Here is a 9,077-nt window from a genome sequence, read left to right on the forward strand (position 1 = left end):
TTTAAGGAGACAATAGACATCAATCAATACATGAAAGATATACATTGGGTGGGTCTGGAAATGCAGAACTGAAAGTGGGGGCGCTTCCAAGTCATAGGCAGATTAAAAGATTTTCTAATTGGCAATTGGTTGAGTTATTATCAACAGAAAGTAATGGGATAAAGGGTTGTGAAGACCAAGCTTTTATCATGCAGATGAAACCTCCAGGTAGCAAGCTTCAGAGAGAATAGATTGTAAATTTTTCTTATTAGACTTAAAGAGTTTTTTTTTTTTTTTTGAGACAGAGTCATACTCTGTCACCCAGGCTGGAATGCAGGATGATCTCGGCTCACTGCAACCTCCACCTCCCGGGTTCAAGCAATTCTCACGACTCAGCCTCCCGAGTAGATGGGATTACAGGCATGTGCAACTATGCCCAAATGATTTTTATTTATTTATTTTTGTATTTTTAGTAGAGACAGGGTTTCACCATGTTGCCCAGGCTGGTCTCAAACTTCTGGATGCCTGGATGCCAACAATCCTCCCACATCGGCCTACCAAAGTGGTAGGATTATAGGCATAAACCACTACGCCCAGCCTAAAATTAACTTTTTAAAATCGAATATAACAGTCCCAGAAAAGTAATTTATGGCAGCATCCTTGCTTTTTTTCCTCTGGAAATTAACAGGAGAAACAGCTGCTATCTCCTCCTCCTTATATGATCTTCTTTTTTCCAACTCACCTGGTTCTGCAAAAGGAACTGTAATTTTTTTTTAGAGTCATCAAAGGTACTTATCTGCTCATCTGAAAAAATCATCATTAGGGTAGCAGCTGTACATGAACATGTTATATTGTACCATATATACACATTTATTTATTTATTTATTTATTTATTTAATTATTTATTTATTTATTTTGAGACAGAGTCTCACTCTTGTCGCCCAGGCTAGAGTGCAATGACGCGATCTCGGCTCACTGCAACCTCTGCCTCCCTGGGTCAAGCGATTCTCCTGCCTCAGCCTCCCGGGCAGCTGGGATTACAGGCACCCACCAACATGCCCGGCTAATTTTTGTATTTTTAGTAGACATGGGGTTTCACCATGTTGGCCAGGCTGGTCTCGAACTCTTGACCTCAGGTGATCCACCCACCTCGGCTTCCCAAAGTGCTGGGATTACAGGCATGAGCCACTGCGCCCGGCCAACTTGTATATATTTAATAATAATAATAGAAATCTTATGACAATTAGTTTCATTTCCCCGATATAAGCTTTTAAATTCCATTTCATATCTCACTTTCCCACAGTTAATTTAAGTATGGCAGGAATCTGGTACAGTTTGGAAGTACTACTGTAGTTAAAACTGTTTGGTTCAGGGGCGGGGCGTGGTGGCTCACGCCTGTAATCCAGCACTTTGGAAGGCCAAGGCCGGCGCATCACCTAAGGTGAAGTAGTGAAACCCCATCTCTACTAAAAATACACAAAAATTAGCCGAGCATTCTTGTAGTCCCAGCTACTCGGGAGGCTGAGGCAGGAGAATCGCTTGAACTCAGGAGGCAGAGGTTGCAGTGAGCTGAGATCATGCCATTGCACTCCAGCCTGGGTGACAAGAGTGAAACTCAACCTGAAAAACAAAAAACTATTTGGTTCAAGCTATCTGAATTCAGAATGTTGCTTCTCAAATGGAACAACTTGATTATGTCTATGATGAATGTCTCCTGAGAATTCTATTGTCGGATAAAGCAGCTTTCTTTCCTTCTGTCCAGTCTCATATTCTATGAGGCTAAAATCAATAATCAATGTGTTAATCTGTCTAGGAGCTGAAAAAATAAAAATAATTTTAAAATTGAAATTAAAATCACTTAAACAGTTATGAGTGATCGTAATGACAGAGAAATATATGGTTATGCAGATAGAAGTCTTCAGTAGCTTGTATTAGACATTTAGATCTAAGCTTAGATCTAGAATTTACATTCTTCTCCTGAAAAATAAGAAAATCTTGTAATGTGGAAATAAGTTGAAAAGAAAAAGAAAGAAAAAAAGTTTTAAAGGAAATCTTGGAATTTGGTGTTCCTGAGGCAGAGCCAAAGTCGTTTAACTAGAATATAAGCTCCGCATGGGCAGAACAAAAATTTTTTTCTTCATCTTTAATTTTATATTTTTACTCCTATATCCTCTGGGCTGCATCTCCTGACATATAGTAATCATTCATTAAATTACGATAATTGAAAGTATTCTAAATGTTGAGTTAAAAAAAAGAAGTGGTTATATCCATGCTATAGAATGATTTGCAATATTTTTCTTTTTTGTTTTTGGAGACCGAGTCTTGCCCTGTCGCCCAAGTTGGAGTGCAGTGGTGCGATCTCGGCTCACTGCAACGTTCGCCTCCGGGGTTCAAGCTATCTTCCTGCCTCAGCCTCCCGAGTAGCTGGGATTATAGGCGTGCGCCACCACATCCGACTAATTTTTAGTAGAGGACAGGGTTTAACCATGTTGGCCAGGCTGGTCTCGAACTCCTGACCTCAGGTGATCCGCCCGCCTCAGCCTCCCAAAGTGCTGGGATTACAGGTGTGAGCCACTGTACCCGGCCAGCAATATTTCTTTTGTAAGAGAAAAGAATGAGTGTTCCACATGGAAAGAACCCAAGATACATTAAGTGAAAAATGTCATAGAACCCTATGTATAGTAGTATGACTACATTTCTGTAAAAAAACCCCAAAATGTTATACATATATGCGAATGCAGAGAAAAAAGAACTGTAAGAAATACTATAAATTTTTCACGGTGCTTACATTTGGGAGAGGAAGGTACAGCTTTCATATTTCATTCAGTGGTTAAAATGGTACTCAATTTTGACTGAACGGTAATGATCAGATGCCGAAACGAGTGTGAATGTGCATAGTTTACGAAAGACATTTTTGAGAACGGGCTACATGAGTTTTGAAAATAGGAGAGCAGAGGACCTGTGTAAGATTTTTTAAAGAGACTGCACTGTCACGAGCCACAGGGCTGTGAGATTGGTAAGAAAGTGCTACAGCAAGTATCCAGGGGAGGGCTTGGATCTGAGACACAGCGTGTGCCCCTGGTCGAGAAGCGGGAAAAGAATGCGCCCAGAGCCCCTTCTCTCCATTCCCTCGGCGAGGCAGGAAGCTACCTGGGTTCCGAATCCCACGACTTCCGGATTATCTCGCATTGCAGCACAGACACCAACCTCTAGTAATCTCTGACATTTATTAGGCGTTTTTTACCCCAAATCTCGCGGCTTCGTAAAAATATCGCGATGCTTCCACTTTTAATGTTTTTAGTTTGGACAATCCCTTTGGGAAAAATTTAAAAGCCGATTCTTAAAAATAAAGGTTGGTAATTGTTTATACCTACTGCTGAGATCAAGATATCTCAATAGTAATGAGAGGGGAAAAAACCATGTGTCAGAAGTGGGATTCGAACCCACGCCTCCATTGGAGACCAGAATCCCCAGCGCGGGGAAGCGTAGCTTGAGTCTGGCGCCTTAGACCACTCGGCCATCCTGACACCCGGTGGGAGAGAGGCGATTTTTCCACTAAAATAGAGATCAACAAGCAATGATTTTTGTGACGTGCATGCACGCAGAACGCGATGACGTCAGGGTTGCTTGGTAACAGAAGGGAAGGAAGCCACTTGTGGATTAAAAAAGGAAAAGACTTCTCAGGACTAGAAAATGTTTATGCATAAAACTGGATCAAGTCTCTTACGGGCCTTACAACTGTCATCCCCATCTCGAAAACCGCGTGCAATTTTTTTTTTTTTTTTTGCCCCCAGCCTGCCCAGGTTTCAGGAAGGAAAGAACATCTTTTGCTTCAGTGGCTGGATCGGCTCTCCAGCGTCTGATGTTTACTGAAATCTTGATTATGGTTAGCCTCCCCCTAGGACTTCATTGTTTGGAAGACGGTGAGGAACAAAACAAAACCCTAACAAAAGACCCCGGTTCTATGGCAAAGTCCCCTTTTAGCCCTTCTATTTTGGTTCCATTTGTCACTGCCTTGCCACTCGTCGAAGTTTGTCTTGGGCTCTGAAAGTCGCAGCCAGTAACGGCTGGGAAGGTCCGTACAGAGACCACATGGGCGAGGCTGGTGTCCGCGCCGAGGAATCGGCCATCCCAGGTCGGGGAAACTCCGGGAGCGACGTGCTCGCCCGCGGCCTTCCTTATCGCTCTCAGATATTGCCGATTAATGGGCTCCGAGCGTCCACTGCCAGGTAGGGGAACACGGCGGCAGTTTTTAAGGGGAGTGCACCACATCGCCTAACCCACTTTAGCTGCTCCTCAGCCTTCGCCAAGCAATCTGAGCACCAGGCCGGGAAACCCCGAGGTCACAAATTTTAATGGAGCCCTGAAACTAAACAGAAATCATGCCTCCCACTAGAACAAGAGCCCCTAGAGGCCAGGGACACTGCTAAAATAACATGTGTAGACCAACGCAGTCCAGGTAACAGTGCCTGGCAAACACGGTAGAGGTTCAATAAATATATTTTAACTCAACCGTCTTAACTCTTGTATTTGGGGCTGTGAAGTTCAGATAGAGGAAACATAAAATTGGATATTTTAATTAGATTTTGTCCTAATACGTTACTTTTTGTATTTATTAACATAAAAAATTTTTATTTTCCGTTTTGTAAGGCAAAGTTAGGTCTCTTTCTGCATGGAAAAATAACTGAGTTTCAGTAGGCTCCATCTTAATTTCCATTGACTTCCTTGGTTTCATATCCTATTTTTGATAGAGAGAAAATTAGTTCGAGTACAGTGAACACTGGTTCCCCAGTTTCCCTCCAATACATGAGATTTGTATATTTTCTTTCGATTGGAAGGAAATTGTCCAGGAAGTGATTCCCAACATGGCAACTGTAATCTTACCGTACTTATAATTATTTTTTTCTAATTGCAAAGTACACACAAATTGTAGAACATACAAACATGTCAAAAATTAAACCCATAATCTCACTAGTCAGAAGTAACTATTAACATTTTTATATATTTAGTCTTTCATATGGCATACATTTTTTCCAAAAAATGGTCATGTGTGGTAAATAATTTGCTAACTTGCTTTCTAAATGAGTATTCTCTAATTACGAACATATATATCTGCTAAGTACTATAGATATTTTGTATAAATCTTTTTTTTTTTTTTTGAGACACAGTCTCGCTCTGTCGCCCAAGCTGGAGTACAGTGGCGCGATCTCGGCTCACTGCAAGTTCCGCCTCCCGGGTTCACGCCATTCTCCTGCCTCAGCCTCCTGAGTAGCCGGGACTACAGGCGCCCGTCACCACGCCCGGCTAATTTTTTTTTTTTTTTTTTTTTTAATTCACGTGTTAGCCAGGATGGTCTCGATCTCCTGACCTCGTGATCCGCCCGCCTTGGCCTCCCAAAGTGCTGGGATTACAGGAGTGAGCCACCGCGCCCGGCCCTTAATTACTGCAGATATTCCATATCAAACTGGTATTCTTGAACACTTAATTATTTCTAATTTTTTATTTTCATGAGCGATGCTGTAAAAACTATCCTTATATAAATATTTTCAAACATCCATAATTATTTCCTTAAATTTCTAACAGTGAAATCATTACATCAATGTTTATCCAGCTTTTTTTTTTTTTTTTTTTTGACTGAGTTTTGCTCTGTTGCCCAGGCTGGAGTGCAGTGGCATGATCTCAGCTCACTGCAACCTCTGTCTCCTGGGTTCAAGTAATTCTCTTGCCTCAGCCTCCTGAGTAGCTGGAACTACATGCATGCGCCACCACGCCCGGCTAATTTTTTTGTATTTTTAGAGACAGGGTTTCACCAAGTTGGTCAGGCTGGTCTCAAACTCGTGACCTCAAATGATGCGCCCGCCTCTGCCTCCCAGTGCTGGGATTACAGGCGTGACCCACCGTGCCCAGTACGTTTTAATAGGTAAAAAATGATATGGCTTTTTTTTTTTTTTTTACAGATTTGTTATTAGTGAGGTTCAATATTCATGTTTAAAGGATTTTTATACTTCTTCCTCAGTAAATTGCTTACCAAATTTTTATGAGGTGTCCATCTTTCCTTATTGATTTGTAAGACTTATTTTATGAAAAGTAAACTCTTGGGATACAGTTTCTATTTACCGAGAACCCAAGCAGAAATTCCTATCTCTTACTAACAAGAATCCCATTATGTCCCTTAAACATTTAATTATTTCCATCTTATGGAAACTAGGAGTCATACAATTAACAAGGTTCCCATGTCAATTTTTAAAACCCAACTGTGGCCCTTGTAATGTTTTCATACTACAGATTTACCTCTAATCATGGTCATTTTTTGTGCCATCTTTTTTCTTTTTGTTTTTCTTTCTTTTTTTTTTGAGACGGAGTCTCACACTGTCAGCCGGGTAGGTGTGCAGCAGCGCAATCTTGGCTTGCTGCAACCTCTGCCTCCCTGGTCCAAGCAATTCTCCTGCCTCAGCCTCCCAAGTAGCTAGGACTACAGGCGCCTGCCACCATGCCAGCTAATTTTTGTATTTTTAGTAGAGACAGGGTTTTTCACTGTTGGCCAGGCTGGTCTCGAACTCCTGACCTCGTGATCTGCAAGCCTCGGCCTCCCAAAGTGCGGGGATTACAGGTGTAAACCACCACGCCCGGCTGAACCATATTTTTTTTCTTTCTTCCTTTATGGCATGTTAAACTCCTGATATCTCAATTTTATGGTTTTTTGTTGTTGCTGCTGTTGTTTTTGAGATGGAGTCTTGCTCTGTCGCCCAGGCTGGAGTGCAGTGGTGCAATCTTGGCTCACTGCAACTTCCGCCTCCTGGGTTCAAGCGATTCTCCCATCTCAGCCTCTGGAGTAGCTAGGATTACAGACATGTACCACCATGCCTGGCTAATTTTTGTATTTTTAGTAGAGATGGGGTTTCACCATGTTGGCCAGGCTGGTCTTGAACTCCTGACCTCAGACGATCCATCCGCCTCGGCCTCCCAAAGTGCTGGTGTGAGCCACCGAGCCCAGACATGATATTATGTTTTAAATGGCTTTAAGTCCTTTTTGGAATAAGGTAAAATATAATTAAATATGTAAATATTTAACTATTTACTAATAATATTTATTGCACAATAAGACTCCCCACAGGCCATTCTACATTTTTATGAAAACATCTGTAAGAATTTTAAAAGGCCTGACAAATTATTTAAAGTGGGAAGCAGGGCGACTAAAAGAGAAAGAAGCTGACAATGGTGGTCTATGAAAATGGAAAAGGAAAACAAAACAGGATTTCATTTCCAACCTTGAAATGAGTCCCTTGACCGTTTTGTGTGAGGTTATATAATTTGATTTTGATATGTCCAGGATTACGTGAGATTAACAGGGATTGAGGTGGAAATTGAGATGAGGCTGTATTCAAATGAGATTGACCATAAATTGGTAGTTGTTGAAGTTGGGAGATGATATAGGAGGGTTTGCTGTGTATTTTCTTCATTTTTATGTATGGTTAAAGGTTTCCATAGTGAAGAGTTCATTCAATACAGAAAAAATAAAAAATCACCAAGTCTCATCAAAAGCATCTATGCTAATATTTTGGCATATTTCTCCCCAGTTTTTAAAGAAATATGTAGGTTGAAATCTAATCTAAATTAGTATTTCTCGCTTTTTTCTATTATATTCTTTTTGAGCATCAAAACCCTAAACTGGGTTTGGCAATCACATCCCATTCAAATCCAAGTTCTTCACATCCTCTGAACGAAGAATCTGGTAGAGACGTGTGTATCTGTAAAGGTTACCTTCAAATGTCCTGCTTACATTTCAAACTTCAAATGCAAAATTAATTCAACAGATAAGCCAGATCTAAGAAATCTATCTTCAACAGGGAAAAAGGAAATGTAATGGGGCAATACTGTCAAATGGAAGTACTGTTTGGCCTGGCATGGTGGCCCATGCCTGTAATCCCAACGCTTTGGGAGGTTGAGGAGGGAGAATCCCTTGAGCCCCGGAGTTCAAGGCTGCAGTGAGTGATGATCTTGCCACTGCACTCCAGCCTTGGTGACAAAGTAAGACCCTTTCTCTAACGCTGGTTTGGTTGGACTTATTATTATTCTCAGAGACTTCATATAGGAGGAATTTCTGGGTTCAACAAAGTACAGGATTTAGTAATGTGCTTACATCATTAAGTCAAAATTTATTGCAGGACGGAGCTAGTGGGCAAGTCTCTTAGTCTTAAGAAAAAGGGCACTAAGAAACACAGCCCAGGCATTTAGGCTTCCTCTTACATTACTGTGGTCTGCAATGAGGTCTCCTGGAGCACAGGTTTCACTTCTCCCCAGATTGTCTTTAGTTGTACTCTACTTTTTTTCACGTTATTTTCCCCCTCTCCTAATTAACTAACTTTTCAAAGGATAGAAGCCATGTTCTCCTGTATTCTCTTCAGGAGCAAGTTCAGCTGGGGCACCCAACACTGGCTGAATTGTCTGTTTGAATAAAATAATGTCTTTCATTTGTGAAGAAGCAACTCAACCACCACTGGTATGCTAAGAACCTCTTTTGATTTTGCTGGAAGGAGATACATGATTTCCATCTATACTCTTTGGTCTGGATCACCAATAACTAAAGGCATTAACAAATGGCTCTCATTTACCATCTGATAGCTATTTGCTTTTAATTTCATAGTGCCTTTAAGTGTTAGGCAGTTACATGCATTCTCTCATCTTCTCACTTAATTGTACCTGGTGGAGGGTGGGGGCCATGTTCAGTTTCCCTTTATTCTTTGAACCTATGCTCTTGAGGAAGATGGTCTTCTTTGCATGTTGGCCTTTATCAGAAAAAACAACAGCACCTGAAGACACACAGGCATGTGCACATGCATGCATGCACAAACATACTTCCTGGAACAGCAAAATAATCAAGGAAGGAGAAGTTATTGAAACCCTAATGTATAATTAAGAATTGCAGATGTTCTGAGGAAAGAGGGGAGACAAAAGAATCACAGTGGGGCCCCATATCTGCCTTTAGTGACTCAGTTTAGTGACTCAGTTCTTGAACTCAAAAGCTGCTTACCTTTCTGCAGATGAGTAAACTTAGAATCACAAGTTCATTTAATTCCATTCAAAATGGCAGGCTTTTA

General features: G+C 41.2%; 1 non-coding gene across 1 annotated transcript; it reads right to left on the reverse strand.

Annotated features, from left to right (window-relative positions):
* Positions 1-3,401: 3,401 nt before the first annotated feature.
* On the reverse strand, positions 3,402-3,506 carry TRNAL-CAA (transfer RNA leucine (anticodon CAA)). Its single transcript has 2 exons — positions 3,469-3,506; positions 3,402-3,446 (listed from the first exon to the last, which is right to left on the reverse strand). It is a non-coding gene; the product is annotated as a tRNA-Leu (tRNA).
* Between the last annotated feature and the right edge of the window lie 5,571 nt (positions 3,507-9,077).

The sequence above is a fragment of the Chlorocebus sabaeus genome, chromosome 17 (genome assembly GCF_047675955.1).
Source record: "Chlorocebus sabaeus isolate Y175 chromosome 17, mChlSab1.0.hap1, whole genome shotgun sequence".
NCBI classification, from domain to species: Eukaryota; Metazoa; Chordata; class Mammalia; order Primates; family Cercopithecidae; genus Chlorocebus; species Chlorocebus sabaeus.